This window comes from Zingiber officinale, chromosome 3A (genome assembly GCF_018446385.1).
Source record: "Zingiber officinale cultivar Zhangliang chromosome 3A, Zo_v1.1, whole genome shotgun sequence".
Lineage (NCBI taxonomy): Eukaryota > Viridiplantae > Streptophyta > Magnoliopsida > Zingiberales > Zingiberaceae > Zingiber > Zingiber officinale.
Window position 1 is genome coordinate 97,999,551 of NC_055990.1, and position 24,581 is coordinate 98,024,131.

The following is a 24,581-nucleotide window of genomic DNA, read 5'->3' on the forward strand; positions in this document are numbered from 1 at the left end:
TTCTTACAACGTTTATCTATCAATTGATTCGTCATTTAATTCAATACTTCATTGTGCATAAGATGGAAAATTTGTTGAGCAGAAAATAGATGAAACTACTGTAAACAATGTCTTGGAGCAGTCTCTTTAGAACTTATACCAAGTGGTACAAGTATTTGCCCTTCAACCAGTATGGAAGGAGTATGCACTTTTTTGTGTGACTATCTTCTTGCTATTATGTTATATATTTTCCTTTATTAAGTTTTTTTTACTAATTTTTTTTGAATTTTCTATGGCATGGATAACCTTAGCAAGGAAAAGAAGTTGTACGTTAGTTTATTTCTTTATATGGGGAAAAGCTGCCAACATTAGGTTCCTTCTAGAGTGTGTTACATATTTCATTGTGTAGGTTGATTCAATCAATTACAAGTTATTCTGGTAAGAAATACAACTTCACTAGAAACAAAATCATTGTGTTGTCATGCTCAACTGGTCTCTACCAACTTAGTTTTAAGTATGTCTATAATTCTTCTATGTTCATGTTGGATGCATTAGGTTTTCATATTCATTGTGTTGATTGCATGGATCTTTTCACTATTAAGCAAACTAAGGGTCCTATATTCCTTTTGTGAAAGTTGTCTCTTTATTTATTCTAGACTAAAATAAGTGAATAATCACTTATTCAAATTAATTGACACTTCTCATCTTGTTCACATATCTTTGTCAAATTGGATATGCCCCCATTCATTAAGGCTACTTATGCATGACGGGTGTTGCACTAGTAATTTCATAGGTGACTCACAAAACAATAATCATTCATAATATCATGATATACTCTGATTAGTGTAACCATCATGTTGTGCTTGTGTTCTTTTTTGAGAGAGTATTTCTTATGTTGTTAAGGTGGAAGTGTGGCCTTTTCTAGCAAAGTATTTTTTTTATAATGAATATGTGTCTTCTGTAAGTTATTTTGTTATCTTTGGCCAATCTTTAAATGCAACTTTTTCTTATGCAAAGAACATATGCCCTATTAGATTTGTAATGTTTTTTAATTGAAGTACTTACATTAGAGTTTCTGGAAACTGTGTTCATGATCTTGGTTTAGGTTAATAATGAATATTTTGTTTCAGTATCATTATGCTTTTGTTGCCTTTTCTTGTTGCTAATCTGACATTACAATTCTTTCCCCATATGCAGACTCACAAGGAAAATGTTATTTGTCCTAACAAGCACCGGTCAGATTTTGAGAAATTCTATAAGAATCGTCTTCTATATATTGGTGGTCAAATGCCTTGAAAATGGTGTCTTTAGATCAGATATTCATGTCCTAGCATATTTTATTTCTTTCCTTTTGTTGCAAGTTTCAAATTCTTCACTATAGGGATCATCTTTGGTTGTTAAGTATTATTGATTGTCAAGTCTTGCCAATTTGAGTGGGTTTTTTCTTTTCAGTGCAAGTTTATATTGAATATGTGAAATCTAGAATACGACCTTTATTTTATTGCATCTTTAAAGGTAAAGCTTTTCTAGCATTGCTTGTACTACAATTATGAAGGGTATAATTATATTACATTAACATGTATATTAATGAAGTTGTTTTCCTAATGTACAGGAATGTGATTATTGTACAATTGTGGCTCCCTTTTCTTGCTTGCTTGAGAAGTAAGCTATCTGGTTCATCATACGCATTAAAAACTTAAGACATATGTACATATGTACTTGACAAGTACATATGTACTTGTTTATTGTTGTGGTTAAAACTTAAGACGTCAATAGTTGAGTTGATTGCCCATCTAAAATTCTCACGGCAATAAATTAAAAATGGGAGATCAAGCCGCCTTATTACTTTATTTTTATTATGTAAGATACTATTTAGGTAAACCATTAGCTTATATTCATTGTACAAAGTAGTTATATTTTTCGCCAAGAAATGGATGTCAGTGGGTGTTGAAGGCAAGATGGCCATTTGGTTTTAGATGTTTTTTTATGAATTATCAGTTTTTTTTTTGTCTTTTGTCTCTTATACGATTTATAGATACATATAATCTTTAATCAAAAAAATAGTTTGAATGACTGGATAATTACAAAAATAGACACTACAATAATTACTGTATTTTGGGACGAATTTGGGACGAATTTATAAAAAAAATTCATTGCAAAAGATTTGGGGACGAAATTTGGGACGAAAAAATTTTCGTCCCAAACAGGTTGATGCCAACTTTTGGAACAAATTTATGTTTGTTGCAAAATTGGCAACGAAATTGGGGACGAAAATTATTTTCGTCCCCAAATTCGTCGCAAAATTTGTAACATACGCCGCAGAAGTTTATAGAATTTTGGGACGAAAAATTTTTTTGTTGCAAACTTAGCAACGAATTTGGGGTCAAAAAATTTTGTCGAATTTTTTTTTGTTGCTAATTTTGTCCCAAATTTTGCGTATGATTTCCAACGAATAGTAATTTTGTTGCAAAATCGGCAACGAATTTGGCAACAAAATTTAGCAACGAATTTTATTTTCGTTGCCAAAGCCGTCGCCAAATTTGCAACAAAAACCCTTATTTGTTGCAATATTTCATATAATTTTGGGACGAAAAATTTTTTTGTTGCAAACTTAGCAACAATTTGGGGTCAAAAAATTTTGTCGAATTTTTTTTGTTGCTAATTTTGTCCCAAATTTTGCGTATAATTTTCCAACGAATAGTAATTTTGTTGCAAAATCGGCAACGAATTTGGCAACAAAATTTAGCAACGAATTTTATTTTCGTTGCCAAAGCCGTCGCCAAATTTGCAACAAAAACCCTTATTTGTTGGAATATTTCATATAATTTTGGGAAAAAAATTTTTTTTGTTGCAAACTTTGCAATGAATTTGGGGACAAATTCAGTGACGAATTAATTTTTGTTGGTAAGTTAGTCCCTAATTTTCCAACGAATAAGATATTTGTTTCAAATTTGACAACGATTTTGGCAACAAAATTTGGCAACGAATTAAATTTTCGTTGCCAAATCCGTTGCTTTTATATATGGGATTCTGGGACGAATCCACAGATTCGTCCCAGAATCTGGGACGAAATTACGATAGATTGACAACAAAAATTATTTGTTGCCAAATTCGTTCCTACCATCAAAATTACATTCCAGATATAGTTGATTTCTACAATTCAATCTATACATACATATGCAACAAATTCAAATAACACATTCAACACATCCTAATTAACATTAACACATCCTAATTAACATTAACACATCTTAATTAATTCACATACATATATTCATTCAAACTCAACAAGTCATACAATATCATAATTTGTTCTTTAAGCTACTCAAAAATATTTCACAAGTTCAACACTCCAACAAGTTTCCATACAAGTCCATCAATCCAAGAAGGTCCATCAATCCCAGAAGGTACATCAATCCAACAAGTTAAACAAACTAAGATACATCAAGTTATCTTCTTATTCCACAAAAGCTTTCATCCCCATCAAGTCTTCTTTTCCTACATAAAAACAAACAAATAAACTAGATCATATGTAACCAGAAAACTAATTAATTACTTAAAATGTAACAGTATCATAATTAGTTTGCTTGCATGGGAGTGTGACATCACAAACTTGGTTTGAGGCTTGGTGCTTGAGGATGTTATATAACTTGTATTGTTGGCATAAAACAGATCCAACCAGTAGTCCTAGTATTTGAAGATATCAAACACACATAAAAGATGTAGAGGGAGAAAGTATTAATCCGAATTATATTGAGTAGTGTAACAAAAGGGAAACAATCGATCAGAAATTCTTCTTATAAGTTGGAACCTGAATCTTACAAACCCAATCATGAGATGCTCATTTTAATGGGATGTGACAAGTAGGAACTTGTAAAGCAATGCTGTATTATGTGATGCCAATATATAAGTTCACAGTCCTGTTGTGCTTTATCAGAGAAAAAAAGTAACAAATTGAGGAAACATGAATGATATGAGTTTGGTATTAATTGTTATACAGTAGAGTTAACACACTATTACTGAGACTACCATAGATTCCCTAGGTAAAAGATCAATTGTATGCAGAATAAGTGAAGCCCGACAGAATGTACAGAAATGAATCAGAGATCTTGTAGCTACAAATTGATAGAGAGGACTAAAGCTTGGTTTGATATTTCAAACTAATAAGAAGACAAGTCAAAATTAATACAGGTCAAAAACTTTTAATTGCCCATGGACTGAAGTTAGCAAACTCAAGACAATTACTCTTAAACACCTTTATACAAGCAATCAGAAATTCCTTGAACATTCAAAAAAAGGCCCTATTTATCAACGGTATCAACTATCCATTTCATAGCAACGGTAAATTAAAATATAAGAAGTATCTTGAAGCTAGCTAACAGTTTCTTAAATATAATACATCCTATTTCACCATAGCAAATAAAAGCTACAAATATCCTATTTCCATTTGGCATGAATAGCATGAGATGTATTCTTAAAAATCCTAACATATGAAAATATCTCAAATGAATAAAACACAAACTAGTTAATATCAAATTGGTTCCAAACACCTTCCTCATTGATTAAAGACATCACTGAATTAGTTTGTTTCAAATATAATCAATCAAATGACCTCCAGAAGATATGGTTGACAAATCCGTCAATATATAATGCAGTAGTAGCAAATCCGTCTATATCAATCTAATTTGATAAAATTTTAAATGATTTCATTCTTTCTTCGTGCTAACCAAATTTTAATTGATTCCCTCCTATGTAAGCTAATAATGCAATAGTAGCAAATTTTAATAAATTTTTAAAAAGAATGATACCCTTATTTAACTTTTCAAATGCAACTGAAAAATATAAATAAATCAATAAAATTAGATTACATAATACTTACTTTTTTCTCCAGCATACATTTCGTCTCACCAGCCCTGTTAAAAACAAATCAATCATATTAATTAAAATAAAAATTAGAGAAGTTAAGAAACTATTAATTAATGTTGAAAACACTAATTAGGAGACATTTAATCAGCGTACATAATTAAAATCAGGAACAACCATCACCACCATCATCGTTATCATCATAGCCATCATCATCGTCGTCATTGGAAGGAACCTGACTTTGAGCGGAGGTCAACTGAAGGTGTCGCATGATAAATTCTTGCTGTCGGCGCAATGCTCTCATATCTTGCTCCATTTTCGCCCTTTCTTGGTCTCTTTGCACCCTTTCTTGGTCCCTTTGTGATATTATTTCCTTCATATTGCTAACCTCATCAGTCAAGGTATTTACTTGGGTCCTAAGTGTTGTTGAGGAGGAAGATGATCCAACTATTCTTTGGGTTCTGCTCAAGGAACTCATTCTCAAAATCCTTCCCCCTTTTGGTCCTCCACTAGCCTCCAACCATAAACTCAAATTATTGCCAACAGACTCCTCAGACCCCTGACTATCGACACCAGCTTGTGAGCATGATTGGGCTAGCTCGAGTTCATCATATTTGTCCTATTTTTTAAAAAACATAAAGATATTGATTAGATATAATAGAAACACATATAATATTAAGACATCTACCTAGAGTACAATTAAGTAAATAAATATTTATTCAAACCTTGACTGCTTTTGCTCTCGCCCCACTCCAAGTGTTATTTTTTTTTTTAAAAGTGCGGGTGAAAGTATCAATGAAAGAGGGCTCCTTCCCTAGCTCCTTGGTCTAAAAAAACATAATTACAAATAATGAAATAATTTGATATAAATAATTAATTTGTGGAAGAGTTAAAAAATTACCAATCTCCGTCTATGCTCATCTATGTTAATGGAGCCTCCCGCATATATAGCAGATGAGTCACCAGAATTGTGAGATTGATTCATTCTATTCAGGTCACTCCTTTGCTTACTCTCCTTTGTTGCCCAAAACTGGGTGATCCTCTCCCAATTTTCTTCGGTGATGAAGTTTGGTTTTTTCCCCCGATGCTTGGCGTGACTTAATACATGTCTGATGTGATCGCCACATTTTTTTAAAATATTCTGCGGATCTCCATTTCATCATTAGGGTCCCAATTATTTAGCCGCTGAAATGGAAAATTTTTTAATTATATATTAATTTTAAATTTGAATTAAATTCAAGAAAATATACCTTGAACTCGCTCCACCATAGTTGTTTTGTGGCTGGTGGGGTGCTTGAATATGTCATCGACTCTCCTCCTCAATGGTTATTCACAATTCTATTAATCTCGCGAACAACTTGTACAGGATTTTCAAATCTGCATTAAATTACAAACAAATTATGTTAAGTAATTAAGATAAATAAAAAAAAATAAAATTTTTTATAGTACTTACGAATCTCCGATGGGGACTAAAAATTCTCTATCATTTCTAAACTCAGCAAATGAGCTTCTTGCAGAGTTAGGAAGATTTGTGGGGGCTGGTAAATGCGCTGGGGATGGTAATGGCGGCGGCGAATTTGAAGCCGGTGGAGATGGTACATGTGATGGTCCTGCCTGATCAGGGGGTGGCATAGGTAGACTGGCAGGTGATGAATTTGTTTGGTCCTGTGAGCTCCGTCTACGCTCACCACGTCGAAATATATGCTGAAAATTCCAACAATATAGGATAAAGTAAATTATAGATATGATACATAAAAAAAGGACATTTAAAAACCTTACCATTTTTACGTAAAGCTTATAGAATAAGGAGGAAAAAATATGAGATAGTCACCTCTAATGACCTGTAAGAACAAATACAATGTATTAACAAATAAAATAAATAAAATTATAAATGAGACACTATAAAAAAAATATGGTAAATTTCTTTAAATAATCTAACAAAACTTACTCATCATCAAAAATCAAAGTCATCATTATCGTTATCATCATCCTCCCCCTCCTCCTCCTCCTCCTCCTCCGACTCCTCTTCCTCTTCCTCTTCCTCTTCTTCTTCATCGTCAACATCATCAATTTCACTTCTATCCACGTTTATCACTACACCGCTGGGATCTCGTAAAGTTGGAATAATAAATTCCTCAGTCTGAAAGGTGTTTGCAACTTCCTCTTGTTGATATGCAATGTTTTCCCAACGTGCCTCAATTTTTTTTCGTGCTTTGGTTTTACAAACAACCCACCAATCAATCTTATCACGTTTTAAACTTGGGTATGCAGAATAAAATACTTGGATTGCTTGTTGTGCCAATACAAATGGTTCATATCTCTTATAAAATCTCTTATGATTTATTTCAACTAAATTATAATGTGGATGCACCTTCATCCCTCTAACAGGGTCAAACCAGCGACACATAAATAATATAACTTGCATTTGTGGCCCTGGGTATTCTACTTCTATAATTTCATCCAACAAACCATAAAAATCATTGCTTGGACCTCCTTCATTAGATGACGATACACACACCCCACTATTCATGGTATTCTTTCCCATTCCATATTCTTGAGTATGAAAATTATATCCATTTATGAAATATGCTGGCCAAGTGCGTACGAATGATTTTGGACCCCATGACAGATGGAATAGCCATTCTTGCTCAAGGTGAGCTTGATTACCTTGAACCTAAGGTCAAAACACCAATTGTTAAACATATGCATATGATTCAACCAAATAGATATTATTTACTTACATATGATTTGAACCATGTAGCAAATTCTTCTTCGCAAAATCTATCGAACTCTTGTGGCGACAATTCAGAATATAAGTTTTGAAATATCCTACTTAAAAAAAAATATTATTACACAACCAATTTACGACATAAAAAGAATTAAAATATAAATATATACTTACTCGTAATACGACGATACTTCTGGACAATTTAGTAAAATATAGGTTTGGGCTGCCCGCCATTCTTTACCAGTTAAATATCTTTGTTTACATGGTCCACTTGGTCGACCAAGGTAGTTAAAGATTGAAAATGAGTTGACATTTGGATCAATAGGACCCTCATCATTTCTGCCCGCTTTTCGCCTTTTGCTAGGGACATGAGATTCAAAATAATATGATGCAAAAGTTGTTACTTCCTCCACAATGTATGCATTAACAATAGAGGCTTCAACACGTGCTTTATTTTTCACTTTTTTCTTCAAATGATATAAGAATCTGTTGAAAATTTAATAAATTATGTTAACTATTAATACATAATCCAGCATAATTAGTAACATTTTTCCATTCAAAGAGTTAAAGTATAGGAAAAAAGAAATTCTACCTTTCAAATGGATACATCCACCGAAATGGACGGGTCCTCCAACTTTAGCCTTATATGGCAAGTGAACCAAAAGATGTTCCATGGAATCAAAAAAAGAGGGTGGAAATATCCTTTCCAAATTGCATAAAATGATTGGAATGTCTCTCTCTAACTTCTCCATGTGTGAACGTCTCAAAACTGTTGAGCAAATATCATGTAGGAAAATACTTAACTCCGTAATCGCTCCCCATACAAATTGTGGTAAGAGTTCCTTAAAAGCAATAGGAATCAATCTTTGCATTATTATATGACAATTATGACTTTTCAAGCCAAATAATTTGCATTCTTTGATATCAACACATCTTCCAAGATTAGAGACATACCCATCTGGAAATTTCAAAGACTTCAACCATTCACATAGGACACGTCGTTGATCCTTATTAATGTATAAACTGCCTTTGGCTTTGGTCCCCTACTATTTTCATCAACATCAAGAGTGGGTCTTTTACAAATTAGTCGCATATCTTTTCTTGCATTGAGATTGTCTTTTGTTTTTCTGTAACGCCCCGACCCGGGCGGGTCCCCCCCGGACCGAACCAGGAACGACACCAGAATTACCTATCGGTTTGATGACTAGCTCCACAGACCACCGGAGGTCCTTTCAGCGTGCTTTGTCCTCACTCGCACGCACCCTGGAAAACTTCCCAGGAGGTCACCCATCCTCAGATTTCTCCAAGCCAAGCACGCTTAACTTTGGAGTTCTTAATTTTGAGCTTCCGAAAAGGAAGGTGCACCTTGGTGATATGGATAGTACCATCTAACTTTTTAAGTCATACTTAATCAGAATCTCAGAACCGAGGTATTATAATCACCCCCACTTAAAGACACAACGTCCTCGTTGTGTAACCACAAATCACACCACAAACAAATCCTAGAATCTCCCTCGCTAGGTGGTGCCCTGGGTGCTCCTACCACAGGCGCACTCACGGTCGCTCTGATACCCCCACCCGGACCGAACCAGGAACGACACCAGAATTACCTATCGGTTTGATGACTAGCTCCACAGACCACCGGAGGTCCTTTCAGCGTGCTTTGTCCTCACTCGCACGCACCCTGGAAAACTTCCCAGGAGGTCACCCATCCTCAGATTTCTCCAAGCCAAGCACGCTTAACTTTGGAGTTCTTAAGTTTGAGCTTCCGAAAAGGAAGGTGCACCTTGGTGATATGGATAGTACCATCTAACTTTTTAAGTCATACTTAATCAGAATCTCAGAACCGAGGTATTATAATCACCCCCACTTAAAGACACAACGTCCTCGTTGTGTAACCACAAATCACACCACAAACAAATCCCAGAATCTCCCTCGCTAGGTGGTGCCCTGGGTGCTCCTACCACAGGCGCACTCACGGTCGCAAGGTCGCTCTGATACCATCTGTAACGCCCCGACCCGGGCGGGTCCCCCCCGGACCGAACCAGGAACGACACCAGAATTACCTATCGGTTTGATGACTAGCTCCACAGACCACCGGAGGTCTTTTCAGCGTGCTTTGTCCTCACTCGCACGCACCCTGGAAAACTTCCCAGGAGGTCACCCATCCTCAGATTTCTCCAAGCCAAGCACGCTTAACTTCGGAGTTCTTAAGTTTGAGCTTCCGAAAAGGAAGGTGCACCTTGGTGATATGGATAGTACCATCTAACCTTTTAAGTCATACTTAATCAGAATCTCAGAACCGGGGTATTACAATAAATTGTCACGCCCTAGAGGAGTCCCTGTCCGAGAAAATTTCGGCAGCATCTCCCCTGTACGGTGGACAATCTGAAACTTTCTACAAGCACTAAATACCTCAGCCACATGCGGCTGGAATAATAACAACAAAATAAACCATCACCACGCAGTTTGTATAAGTAAACAGAAAGATAATACCCTGACTCGAAATCCACCCTACTCCACTACACTCGTAAAGCTCAAATCCGACGAACTCACCTCTTCTGCCGTCCAGGCAGGCATGTAGTAGAATAAAATCCAAATCATACCAAAAATCCATCAACATCTCAAAATCCATACAAAGTCCAAGTATCCAAACAAACCAAGTCTATAACATAGTCAAAAAGAAAACAACAAAACCAGTAGATCCGTAAGTCTTCGGGTCTTCAGGGGACCAGCAACTAGAACTCTCTCCTGACAGCATCATCCTGAAATATAACAACAATGGAGGCGGGGTGAGTCCAACACTCAGCAGGTACAATGGATATGCAAAGTAAAGAAATAACACCTAGCACTAATCATGCGTACAGTCTCCTGATAAAAATAAAGATAAATGCAAACCGAAGAAGACAGGAGAGAATCTGTACTAACCAGGACTCGGTATAAGGACAAACAGTCCGAAAGGTATAGAAGACCTGTATGCATGTCAAACATAGGTATCCAAACAATATGCAGCATATAAATGCAGCAAACACAATCACAAACAATAAATGCATCATGCATATGATGCCAATGTCATGGTCACCCCTGACGCCAGTCAGCCAACTCATAACAAAAGTGGGACCGAGTGGGTAGAGCTGTGACAACCGTGCACTCTGCATCACTACCCCTGATGAGTGACCGAGTGGACGGGATGCTGTCGGAGTACATACGTACTCCTACCCCAAATCATAAATGGGGGAGCGCAATGCTCTCATCTCCCGGTACGCTATGACGGGGAGGGATCTCTAACGTGCTACACGCTGCGTCACACTACCCATGAGCGGACCAACGGAGCACCGGAAGAGCCAAACTGACGTGCTACGCTACCCATGAGCGTCACAACGGAACACCGAACAGTGATGAAACTGGCAATGTGCTCAACAATAATGGAGCAATCTATCGCACAACATGCGATCATGCAAATGGTGCATGCCACTAAGCATGGTAATATACTAAACCAACCTCTGGACATATAACAATGGACACCATAGTGAATAAATCACATCAAGGTATACTGATCAAATAAGGTATCAAACCTAGGTCCTGACATGGTAAAACATGGTTATATCACTACCCATGAGCATGTGAAATCAGATAGGTATCAATACGAGATGCAAACAAACAATCAATCAAGTAGGCAACATGTATCGGGCAGTGAATAACCGAACAAATGAGAAAACACAATTAATGCAAATTGTTAATTTCATTACTAAGCATATCAAAGACAATAAGTCAAAAGTACCCGCCTCCGAAAATAGAAAGGTCCAATCTGACTCCGAGATACTCGTCTCACGTCAAAGTCCTGTGTCACCAATAAATATATATATATATATATATATATATTTTATTTAGCTATAACTCAATGAATAGCTAAATAAAATCCCCTAAACTAATTTAGGGTAAAAATTCTAATCATATAACATTAACTCTTCCTAATTCATCATGTACCTAATCATCTAACAAGATCTAATACACATGATCTATAAAACAAAAACTCCCTTGTTGGAACACTTACATTGATCAGATCAAAATGGAAATCAAGAAAACAACTAGGCGTTCAGTGCTGTGGTGGTCAAAAATCCAGCAACTTCACACCACTGTCCACTGGCAATTGGATCAAAATTTCCAAATCTATCAAATAGGAAATCTTTACAGTAGCATACAAAAATTCTACATCACTGTTGTAGTTAACAAAACCATCACCTGTCCTTCTTCTCCAACGATGGTAACAAGCAGCAGTGGATGGGATGCTCTCCTATCAGCCCTCAGCCGAACTAATTTGCTTCAGTTTGTAACCTAAGTCAGTGCTGGAGAAAAGAGAGCCCGATTAGAAATCAATATATCCTCAACTGTGCCGATCTGAGATCAAACTGGTCACAGAGGATAAACTCACTAAAGATAGAGGTCTAGGGCACCACCACATGCCCTTGTTCGAACCTGCAGAATGCAACTCGAGTTGGATCGGCGGCAGCCGACTGGAGGGATCTAGAGCACAACCAAGTGGAGGCTCGGATGAGGCATTGACGCTAGGGCAGCGGCAAAGGATCGGCGGTGTCGCGAGCCCAAAGGGGAGGAGGAGTCAACTCTCTATTCCCTGGCGTCGTCGGCGTCGGGCAGAGGAGAGGAAGGCGTCGGAAAGAAGTCGGCTAGGGCACTCGTGACGACGGCCGGCGCTGGGGTTCCTGGCGGCTAGGGCACAAGATCGGTGAGGAAGAAGATGAGAAGAGGGAGGTTAGGGCACAGTTGGTTCGGCGGCTCGGCGCGAGGAGGAAGAGAGATCGCCGCGCGTGTGAGGCTCGGTGAAGGCACGGGAGGAGAAGAAAATAAATAAGAAAAAGAAAGGAAAAGAAAATAAATAAGAAAAATCTTTTCCTCGCTTAAATGGGTAGTCTAAACAGGTCTTTTCGGCACCAACTTTTTATCCCCGTTAACTCGTCCATACGAGCTCCGAAAAATTCTCGAAAAATTTCCAAAAATTTCGAAAAATTCTCTTATTAATATTCGACTATTTTCAGTATTTTACATTTTCCATTGATATGCATCACTGTATTTATCAGATTATCAAAAACATTCTTCTCAATATGCATTACATCGAGATTATGATGTATCAAATGACTAAACCAATATGGCAAATCCCAAAATATACTCCGTTTAGTCCATTTATGTGTATGCCCATAATCATATGTTGTACCATGAGGGTTTTCAATAACAGATGGAAATGGAAGCACTCTGTACCAAATATCTAGACCTGTCAATCTTAAAGGCGGAAGTGTTCGTTCAATCCTATTTTTAGTGAATTCATCTTTATTCCTTCTGAAATTATGATTTGTTGGTAAAAATTGCCTATGACAATCAAAATAACTCGGTTTCTTCCCATGTTTCAATCTGATTGACTTTGATCTCTCCATACATATGGGGCATCCCAAGATCCCAGCAGTACTCCAACCTGATAACATACTGTAGGCTGGAAAGTCATTTATGGTCCAAAGAAGAGCAGCCTTCATTATAAACATCTGGCTAGAATTAACATCGTATGTAGGAACACCTTCATCCCATAGTTGTTTAAGTTCAGCTATCAGGGGTTGCATATAAATATCTATCAACTTCTTTGGATTTTGCGGCCCAGGTACAACCAATGTTAAAAACATATAAGGTGTTTTCATACACATCCCAGGTGGAAGATTATATGGCGTTAAGATAACTGGCCAACAAGAATAATTTCTTCCTGATTTACCAAATGGAGCAAATCCATCAGCACATAGACATAATCTAATGTTTCGAGTCTCCTTTGCAAAATCTGGATATGTTCTATCAAAATTTTTCCACGCATCTGCATCTGATGGATGACACATGAGCCCCTCTTATGTTTTATGAGTTGCATGCCAAGTCATGTGTTCTGCTGTTGCCTTCGATGCATGCAATCTTTGTATTCTAGGAGTTAAAGGTAAATAAAACAACTGGCTGTATGATTTACGTCGTTGTTGACTCCTTCTGGTTGTCTTATACCTATCTTGATTACAGAATTTACAAACATCTGCATATGCATCATCTCCCCAATATAACATACAACCATCTCTGCAAACATCAATTCTTTCAATCGGAAGACCTAAATCTTTCACCATTTTTTTCATACTGTAAAAATCAGGAGGCAAAATGTGATCACGTGGCAATGTATCATCAAAAGCTTGAACAATATCATTAAAACAATCTTTGGAGAGATTATGACCTGCCTTTATATTTAATAGTCTGGTGGTGAGAGATCATTTAGTTTGAGTATCACAATCAGCCCATAATGGTTCATTTGTGGCACTCAACACTTCATTAAATTTGTGATATATTTCATCAAGACCTAGTACATCGGGCTCCTCCAACGGTGATGTATTAGAAACAAACATTTGTTCACCTGTTGGGGAAAAACTAGAACTTGCACCAAACGTATTGGGAATAAAATTCTGACATCTTGCATCAATTACCATCCTCTGATATGGATTTACTTGTTCATGTAAAATATCGGAAAATAGGCGAATATTAATAAGGGAATTTTCCGGAATTTTTTGGGAATTTTTCGGAGCTCGTACGGACGAGTTAATGGGGATAAAAACGGGGCCCGGAAAAGTCTGTTTAGGCTACTCTGTTTTAATGAGGAAAAGTTTTATTTCCTTTTTCCTTTATCTTTTCTTTATCTTTTTCTTTTTCTTTTTCTCTTATTCTTTTCCCCGTGCTCGACACCTTCTTCGCCCGTTCCTTTTCTCCTTCTTCCTCGCGCCGGTTTCCTCTCCCAAACCCGATCTTCTCCTCATCTCTCTCGCGTGCACACACTCTCCCCTCTGCCGCCAGCGACGAGAGCCGCCTCTCCTCTTCTTCCTCATCCCCTGCCCCTCACGACGACAGCATTCTCAGCCCTAGCACCGCCGCCTGCCCTTGCCAGCCGACGCTGACCCCAATCGCCGGTGCCCTAGCCTCTGCCCCGACTCCAGTGACGCTGATTCTTCTCTCCTCTGTCCAGCCGAAGCCTCGTCTGTCGTAGCCCTTGCTGTGGAGTTTCCAGCGCTGCCACTGCAACTCACAGAGCCTCCCTTCCTCTTCTCGCGGACACCTGGAGCCGCCGAAAATCGAGCATCCGAACCCTAGGTTGGGTCCCTGAGCGCTGGCCGGAATTTCTCTTCTGGTGTCTCTGTATGACAGTGCCGAAGACAAGGAGTTGTGCCCTAGTTTTGCTTTTCACAGTGGTTCTGTCTTCATTGTGATCTGCCCTAGCAGAATTGGGAAGGTAAGGGCCATACCTAGCTGTGGAATTAGGTTTGTGGCTAGATCTCAGTTCATGTTTTTCTTTGCTTCTAATCTAGGTCACGGATTGGTGAGGTTTGGTGTATTGTGGGGTGTTTTTGATTTTTGGCAGCAACCCCATCCCGCAGCGGTAAGGTAAGTATTTGGTTTATGGATTTAGTTGACACATTTTTGATACATGTTCTAGGTACGACTTGATGCATAATTAATTTGGTTATAGGGTGGTTTAGGTTTATAAGTTGTATAACTGTGTGATTGGGGTTCATGAAACTAACCCTAACTAGTCAGTGGATTAGAAATTAGTTTAGCTATTTGTTTATAATTAAATTAGCTAAACTGTGCGATTTAACACAGGACTTTGACGCGAGACGAGTATCTCGGAGTCAGATCGGACCTTTCTATTTTTCGGAGGCGGGTACTTTGACTTATGTCTTGTGATATGCATGATAAAGTGTTTAACATATAGCAAGAATTGTGTTTCCATTTGATTCGGTTGGTCACTACATGATCTGTTACATGTTGTTTGTTTATTTATTAGCATGTTATTATTTATCTGACCATACATGCTTTCGGTAGTGACCCAACCATGTGATACATCATGTTCAGGACCTAGGGTTTATATGATACCCTATCTGTTTGTGTACCTTCCATCCGATGCATTGACTTGTGGTACACCTTTTATTTATGTATGGATCTTGCTATGCTATTCATGAGATTGCCATGCTTAGTATCATGCATCATGTTTGCATGCTGTGCGATTGTCGGCTCCACTATGGTTGAGCGCATCGCCAGTTACATGTACTGCACACACCACCACCCATGGATTAGTGGTATATCAGACAGGTGTGTGGCGGTTCTGCTGTTTGGCTCCGTTGATCTGAGGACTCAGCGTGGTAGCCAGCAGTCAGTTCCGCTCTGTTTGGCTCCGTTGGCATTTAGTGTAGCAGCGTGGTAGCCGGCAGATGGTGGACTCTGTTTGGCTCCGTTGGTCAGGAGACTCAGCGTGGTAGCCGGCAGAGATTTTTCCTCCCCGTCATTGTGTACCGGGAGATGAGAGTATTGAGCTCCCCCATTTATGATTTGGGGCCAGAGGACAGGAGTACTCCGACAGCATTCCGTCCACCCAGTCACTGTCAGGAGCAATGATGTCCGAGTGCACGGTCACCATATGCATTTATTGCATTTTATTGTTTGTGATTGCTGCACTTATATGCTGCATTTGTATGGATGCATTTGATTGACATGCATACAGGATTATGATTTCTTCGGTCTGCATTTGTATGTGATTTCGGTCTGACTAGCTGGATAGTTAGGTGTCTTGGGGTACTTAGGTATTGTTTTGTGGTGGAGCGTTGCTCCCACATATCACGGATTGCTGGTAGCGGAGCATTGCTCCTGTATTTATTGCAGATACATGTTTCAGATTATTTGTGGTGGAGTATTGCTCCCACATATTGAGGATTTCTTGTGGTAGAGCGTTGCTCCCACATATGTGGTGTTTCCAGTGATGGAGCGTTGCTCTCACCTTGGAGGATTTATTCTTTGGTGATTTATGTTATTGATGATCAGATTTTTTCGATTTATTATTGGAGATTTTATGGATAGGAATGTCTGTGATACGGACATTATGTGTGTTGGTTTTTGCCATATAGGCTTACAGTGCCTTAGATGTTTTCAGGGACTCGATGATCCTGGTATGTCGAGGATGTTTGGATAGGTGTCCATTATCTTTGTGGACGATGTTGTGATCTATTACGGATCCGAGGTGAGTCACGTACACTACCTTTGCATAGATCTAGAGATGATTCGACGAGAACATCTATATGTGATTATCAGTAGTGCTGGTTTGGATTGTCTTTTGTTATGATGTTTGGGACACACGGTCACCAGTAGGAGTGTACCGTGGTTCCACAGGAGATAGAGGTTGTTACCGTTGGGAGCAGCCAAAATCAGTGTAGGAGATCCGCAGTCTTTTGTGACTCGCAGGATATTACAGACCTTTCGTCGAGGGTTTCTTCCGCATAGCTATGCTACTTTCACGCGTGACCATGAAAGGCGTGAAGTTTACTTGGACTGAGGATTGCAAGACCAGCTTCTAGGAGCTGAAGCGGAGACTAGTGTCGGCTTTGATTTTTGGTTTTTACCTACGGAAGAGGACGAATTTGTCCTCTACACCGACGCGTCTCTACAGGGTGCTGTTCTGTGCAGCACGGTAGAGTATTCTTATATACTTCTCGATAGTTGAGGGAGCCAGAAGAAAATACTCAGTTCATGATCCGGAGTTGGCCGCTATTATTTTTTCCCTCAAGATTTGGCGGCAGTACCTGATGATATTACATTGAGATTCTCACGACCATCGGAGTCTCAAATATCTGTTCACTCGGAAGGAACTTAATCTTGACCGAGGAGATAGATGGAGTTCCTGAAGTATTATGATTGTACCATTAGCTATCACGGAAAAGCTAATGTGGTTACCGATACACTTAGCAGGAGGTCGGAGGGACTTTAGCTTGCCACCGAGTTGCGGATTTGATTCAGGATTTCTCCGAGTTAGACATTGAGGAGCAGGGATGACCGAGTAGGGTATTCTTGTTACCATAGTTGCTCACCGTCGATCGTGACGAGAATCCGAGAGACCCAGTTGTTGAGACCTCATAGAGCTCAACGTGAGGCAAAGTGGTCTATATTATCAGACAGAGGATGTTAGAGGCATAAGACTGCCAGAAGTGTTATGCTGACCGGAGTCGGAGACCCTTAGAGTTCTCCATTTGTGACCAGGTATTTCTACGAGTTTCACCCACGAAAGGGGTGAAGAGATTGGCCGTAGCTCAGTCTCATCCGATCTTATAGGACTAGTTCAGGAGGCTTATCGCTCTCGATTTACGATCCACCCTGGCGTCCACGATGTATTCCACGTATCTATGCTGAGAAGATACGTACCTGACCCGACACATGTGCTGACAGATATCTCAGTTCCCGTTCAGCCTGACGTCACTTATGAGGTGATTCCGGTATGGATTATAGACCGGAAAGAGCGTCAATTGTGGAACAAGACTATCCGACTGGTTAAAGTCGGATGGCAGCATCATTCGGATGAGGAGGCTACTTGGGAGCTCGAGGATACGATCCGAGCTTGATATCCCTATCTTTTCACTTGAGGTATGTGATTTATTTACCGTTCAGCATATATACTTTATATCTGTTGTTAGTACTTGCTGATGGTAGATAACGAAATTTGGGGACCAAATTTTTATTAGTGGGAGAGAATGTAAAATACCGGAAAATAGGCGAATATTAATAAGGGAATTTTCCGAAATTTTTGGAAATTTTTCGGGAATTTTTCGGAGCTCGTACGGACGAGTTAACGGGGATAAAAACGGGGCCCGGAAAAGTCAGTTTAGGCTACTCTGTTTTAATGAGGAAAAGTTTTATTTCCTTTTTCCTTTATCTTTTCTTTTTCTTTTTCTTTTTCTCTTATTCTTTTCCCCGTGCTCGACACCTTCTTCGCCCGTTCCTTTTCTCCTTCTTCCTCGCGCCGGTTTCCTCTCCCAAACCCGATCTTCTCCTCATCTCTCTCGCGTGCACACACTCTCCCCTCTGCCGCCGGCGACGAGAGCCGCCTCTCCTCTTCTTCCTCATCCCCTGCCCCTCACGACGACAACATTCTCAGCCCTAGCACCGCCGCCAGACCGCCTGCCCTAGCCAGCCGACGCCGACCCCAATCGCCGGTGCCCTAGCCTCTGCCCCGACTCCAGTGACGCTGATTCTTCTCTCCTCTGTCCAGCCGAAGCCTCGTCTGCCGTAGCCCTTGCTATGGAGTTTCTAGCGCCGCCGCTGCAACTCACAGAGCCTCCCTTCCTTTTCTCGCGGACACCTGGAGCCGCCGAAAATCGAGCATCCGAACCCTAGGTTGGGTCCCTGAGCGCTGGCCGGAATTTCTCTTCTGGTGTCTCTGTATGACAGTGCCGAAGACAAGGAGTTGTGCCCTAGTTTTGCTTTTCACAGTGGTTCTGTCTTCATTGTGATCTGCCCTAGCAGAATTGGGAAGGTAAGGGCCATACCTAGCTGTGGAATTAGGTTTGTGGCTAGATCTCAGTTCATGTTTTTCTTTGCTTCTAATCTAGGTCACGGATTGGTGAGGTTTGGTGTCTTGTGGGGTGTTTTTGATTTTTGGCAGCAACCCCATCCCGCAGCGGTAAGGTAAGTATTTGGTTTATGGATTTAGTTGACACATTTTTTGATACATGTTCTAGGTACGACTTGATGCATAATTAATTTGGTTATAGGGTGGTTTAGGTTTATAAGTTGTATAACTGTGTGATTGGGGTTCATGAAACTAACCCTAACTAGTCAGTGGATTAGAAATTAGTTTAGCTATTTGTTTATAATTAAATTAGCTAAACTGTGCGATTTAACACAGGACTTTGACGCGAGACGAGTATCTCGGAGTCAGATCGGACCTTTCTATTTTTCGGAGGCGGGTACTTTGACTTATGTCTTGTGATATGCATGATAAAGTGTTTAACATATAGCAAGAATTGTGTTTCCATTTGATTCGGTTGGTCACTACATGATCTGTTACATGTTGTTTGTTTATTTATTAGCATGTTATTATTTATCTGACCATACATGCTTTCGGTAGTGACCCAACCATGTGATACATCATGTTCAGGACCTAGGGTTTATATGATACCCTATCTGTTTGTGTACCTTCCATCCGATGCATTGACTTGTGGTACACCTTTTATTTATGTATGGATCTTGCTATGCTATTCATGAGATTGCCATGCTTAGTATCATGCATCATGTTTGCATGCTGTGCGATTGTCGGCTCCACTATGGTTGAGCGCGTCGCCAGTTACATGTACTGCACACACCACCACCCATGGATTAGTGGTATATCAGACAGGTGTGTGGCGGTTCTGCTGTTTGGCTCCGTTGATCTGAGGACTCAGCGTGGTAGCCGACAGTCAGTTCCGCTCTGTTTGGCTCCGTTGGCATTTAGTGTAGCAGCGTGGTAGCCGGCAGATGGTGGACTCTGTTTGGCTCCGTTGGTCAGGAGACTCAGCGTGGTAGCCGGTAAAGATTCCTCCTCATTGTGTCAAGGAGATAAGAGCATTGAGCTCCCCATTTATGATTTGGGGCGGAGGGCAGAGTACTCAAGAGCATTCCGTCCACTCGATCCTGTCGGGAGCGGTGATGTCCGAGTGCACGTCACCATACGCATTTATTGCATTTTATTGTTTGTGATTGCTGCATTATACTGCATTTGTATGGATGCATTTGATTGACATGCATACAGATTATGATTTTTTTGCGACCTGTTACCTTTGTACCTTGATCCGGTTAGTACAGTTATCTCTTGATTTCGTTCAATTGCATTTATTCCTTCTCGTATTCGTGAGACTGTATGCATGATTAGTGTTGTCTGTTATTTGTTTTATTATGCATATCGGTTGTACTGGACTCACCCGCCTCCATTGTTGATATTTTCAGGTTGAGGCTGTCCGGAGCAGTTCCAGTCGCTGGCCCCCCATCTGCACGTAGAGCTAGTTCTCTACTAGTTCGTTATTTGTTTTATTTTGGCCTTTTTCTATATCAGACTTTGTTTTAGTATTGTCTTTGGATTTTTCCTATGGATATTGTATGGAGTGATACCTTTTGATGGATTTTTGATATGATATTGGATTTCATTCTACTACGTGCCTGCCTGGACGGCAGAAGAGGTGAGTTCGTTGGATTTGAGCTTTACGAGTGTAGTGGAGTAGGGTGGATTTCGAGTCAGAGTCCTATTGTTATTGGTTACTATTATTAACTGCGTGGTTGTGACAGCCAGAGACTGAATATCTTTATAAACTGCGTGGTGTTTGTTTTTTTTATTTTTTTTTGTTATCATTCCAGCCGCCTGTGGCTGATGTATATGTGATATGTAGAAAGTTTCATATTGTCCGCCGTACAGGGGAGATGCTGCCGAAATTTCTTCGGACAGAGACTCCTCTGGGGCGTGACAATTCATCATAACTTTGATCCCCACTAACAGAGGCTTGGAAATTCCGTTCATTATCCTCATTAGATATGAACGATTCACCATGACTTGTCCAATTATAATAATTGGAGGTAAAACCAAATCTACAAAGATGTTCTTCAACTTTATCGATGGGTAAAAATTTGTCATTGTGACACTTTCTACATGGACATCTTATCTTCTTGCCATCCATATACTTAACTTGACTAGATGCAAAATGCAAAAATTATCTCAAACCAGTGATAAACTCATTAGTTAACCCTTGACGATTAGATAAATTCTTATTATACATCCAACTTCTTTGATTCTGCATTTTACCTGTATGTAATTATTTAGTTAAACATTATTAAAAGTTACTACAAATTAAATCTTATCATTGAAGACTAAGCAACAAAGAACATCAGATCAAAATGAAGGAACACAATTAAACACCCAACTATAACATAATTATTTAAAGTTAACTTAATATACAGATAAGAAAATGTATATTAATGTACTTAGGAATACCGAAAAGAGGTGAACAAAAATGGTTGTCCTGATCGTACACTGATATCACGACAAATTGATCGAGACCTGCAAAAAATAACACAATGAATTATAAGAGCAACTTTTAAATTTTAAATAAAAATGTATACAATATTAATTTCCATGCTGCCGCGCTTAGCGGGGGCAGCCGTGGCCATCCGGGGGCATCCACGGCCAGCATGGGCATCCGCATTCCTAGCGTCCGACAGCGGCCACAGTGGGCAGCCGTTGCCACCCTACATGTGCAGCAGCGGCCACGCCCCGTCACGGCCAGATTTGGCCAGTGACTGCCAAGGCCGGTCAAGCAGCCACCTGTGACCAAATGCGGCGACTCGCCCACCCACAGCAGCCCACGCCAGGATTCGTCGACTCCCGCCTGGCAGCAGCCACGGCCAAGCAACTGCCAAGCGCGGCGACTCGCGCCTGCCGGCATCCACGGACAGGCCACGGACAGGCGCAGCCAGGCGCGCCGACTCGGCCAGGAGAGGCGACTAGGCCAGGCCACGCTCAGGTGCGACGACTCGGGCCTCTCCGCAGCCACCTGCGGCCACTCGTGCTTGCCGGCAGCCACCCGCGGGTGACACCGTCCGCGCGGCCATAGAGGGGAAAGGGGAGATGCATGGGAGAGGCTGAGATAGAAGATGCATACCTACACAGGATTCCACCGTCGGAGATCAACGCCGCCGCCGGAGTACAAAGCTGCCACCGAAATGAGCGCAGATCTGGGAAGGTCGCAGTGGCAGAGACGAAGGGGAAGGGACAGAGACGAAAAGAAACTAAGGAAACTAGAGCCAAACATATTAGATCTAGGGTTTTGTTTGCATCAAACAAGTTTTGTTGCCAATTTCGTCCCAGAATTTGGGACAAATCCTGGATTCGTCCCAGATTTGGGGACAAATCCAGGATTTGTCCCAAAATTTGGGACAAATAGATGAATTCGTCCCAAAATTTTTTTTAAAAGAAAAACAATTGAAAGACTTACATATAGACCTAAAGATATCAGAATTTCATAAAATAAGTTTCTATGCGTTCGTATCATTATTCTGATCGTAAACATATATTTATAAATATTTTTAACCAAATATATTGATATGTTTGAATTCTTTATCCTAATTTGACCTAATTTGATTTTAAAAAATGAATCTCTCAAAATATTAATTAAAAATTATGGATGATGAAATATTTATGATCAGGACAATAATACAAATCCATAAAAATTTATTTCATAAAATTCCGATATCTCTAGGTCCAAATTTAAGGTTTCCGTCACTTATCTACTAACAAGCGTTGCATAACAACTATTAATTTAGTTGTAAACTATATATGTTTAAAAAACATCTACCTAGAGACATCAGAATTTTATGAAACAAGTTTCTATGCGTTCGTATCATTATCTTGATCGTAAATATATATTTATAAATATTTTTTACCAAATATATTGATTGTTTGAATTTTTTATCCTAATTTGACCTAATTTGATTTAAAATATTGAATCTCTCAAAATATTAATTAAAAATTATGGATGATGGTATATTTATGATCAAAACAATAATACAAATCCATAGAAATTTATTTCATGAAATTCTGATGTCTCTAGGTCCAAATTTAAGATTTCCGTCACTTATCTACTAACATGCGTTGCATAACAACTTTTAATTTAGTCGTAAACTAAATATGTTTTAAAAAATATCTACCTAGAGACATCAGAATTTTATGAAACAAGTTTTTATGTGTTCTTATTATTATCCTGAGCGTAAATATATATTTATAAATATTTTTTACCAAATATATTGATTGTTTGAATTTTTTATCCTAATTTGACCTAATTTGATTTAAAAATTTGAATCTCTCAAAATATTAATTAAAAATTATGGATGATGGTATATTTATGATCAAAACAATAATACAAATCCATAGAAATTTATTTCATGAAATTCTGATGTCTCTAGGTCCAAATTTAAGATTTTCGTCACTTATCTACTAACATGCATTGCATAACAACTTTTAATTTAGTTGTAAACTATATATGTTTTAAAAAACAACTACCTAGAGACATCAGAATTTTATGAAACAAGTTTCTATGCGTTCGTATCTATATCCTGAGCGTAAATATATATTTATAAATATTTTTGACCAAATATATTGATTGTTTGAATTTTTTATCCTAATTTGATTTAAAAAATTGAATCTCTCATAATATTAATTAAAAATTATGGATGATGGTATATTTATGATCAGGACAACAATACGAATCCATAGAAATTTATTTCATGAAATTCCGATGTCTCTAGGTCAATATATAAGCCCTCCGTGTTTTTTTTCTTTTATTTTTAATATTCTCAATTCTGGGACGAATCCTGGATTCGTCCCAAATCTTGGGACGAATCCAGGATTCGTCCCAAAACTTTAAAAAAAAGAAGAAAAATTGTAAAGCTTACATATCGACGTAGAGACATTAGAATTTCATGAAACAAGTTTCTATGCGTTTATATCATTGTCCTGATCATAAATATATATTTATAAATATTTTTGACCAAATATATTGATTGTTTGAATTTTTTATCCTAATTTGACCTAATTTGATTTAAAAAATTGAATCTCTCAAAATATTAATTAAAAATTATGGATGATGGTATATTTATGATCAGGACAATAATACGAATCCATAGAAATTTATTTCATGAAATTCCGATGTCTCTAGGTCAATATATAAGCCCTCCATGTTTTTTTTCTTTTATTTTTAATATTCTCAATTCTGGGACGAATCCAGGATTCGTCCCAAATTTTGGAACGAATCCAGGATTCGTCCCAAATTTTGGGACGAATCCTGGATTCATCCCAAAAGTTAAAAAAAAAAAGAAGTAAAATCATAAAGCTTACATATCGACGTAGAGACATCAGAATTTCATGAAACAAGTTTTTATGCGTTTATATAATTGTCTTGATCATAAATATATATTTATAAATATTTTTGACCAAATATATTGATTGTTTGAATTTTTTATCGTAATTAGACCAAATTTGATTTAAAAATTTGAATCTCTCAAAATATTAATTAAAAATTATGGATGATGGTATATTTATGATCTGGACAATAATACAAATCCATAGAAATTTATTTCATGAAATTCTGAT

The 24,581-nt window shown here is 38.6% G+C and overlaps 1 long non-coding RNA gene across 1 annotated transcript; it reads left to right on the forward strand.

Moving 5' to 3' along the window:
• The first annotated feature begins 14,788 nt into the window (after nucleotides 1–14,788).
• Nucleotides 14,789–15,305, forward strand: LOC122052140. The gene is made up of 3 exons (XR_006131919.1): nucleotides 14,789–14,879; nucleotides 14,956–15,031; nucleotides 15,251–15,305. It is a non-coding gene; the product is annotated as an uncharacterized LOC122052140 (long non-coding RNA).
• Nucleotides 15,306–24,581: the final 9,276 nt, after the last annotated feature.